Raw genomic sequence first — 367 nt, 5'->3', positions numbered from 1 at the left:
CGCTGCAAAAATCTCACTAGAGATGGCAGACAACTCAAGAAAACAAGCCCATGGACTTGTAGAGGATGTTCTGGTTAAAGTTGAAGACCATTACATCCCTACTGATTTCATAGTCCTAGAGACTGGGATGTGCATGGATGAATCCATCATCCTTGGCAGACCTTTCCTAGCCACAGCAAGGGCTGTGATTGATGTTGATAGAGGAGAGTTAGTCCTTCAATTGAATGAGAACTACCTTGTGTTTAAGACTCAAGGATCTTCTTCTGTAAACATGGAGAAGAAGTATGAAAAGCTTCTCTCAATACAGAGTCAGACAGAGCCCCCACACTCAACTTCTAAGTTTGGTGTTGGGAGGCCACAATCATGC

The sequence above is a fragment of the Arachis duranensis genome, chromosome 5 (assembly GCF_000817695.3).
Source record: "Arachis duranensis cultivar V14167 chromosome 5, aradu.V14167.gnm2.J7QH, whole genome shotgun sequence".
NCBI classification, from domain to species: domain Eukaryota; kingdom Viridiplantae; phylum Streptophyta; class Magnoliopsida; order Fabales; family Fabaceae; genus Arachis; species Arachis duranensis.
This window is presented reverse-complemented; position numbering follows the sequence as displayed.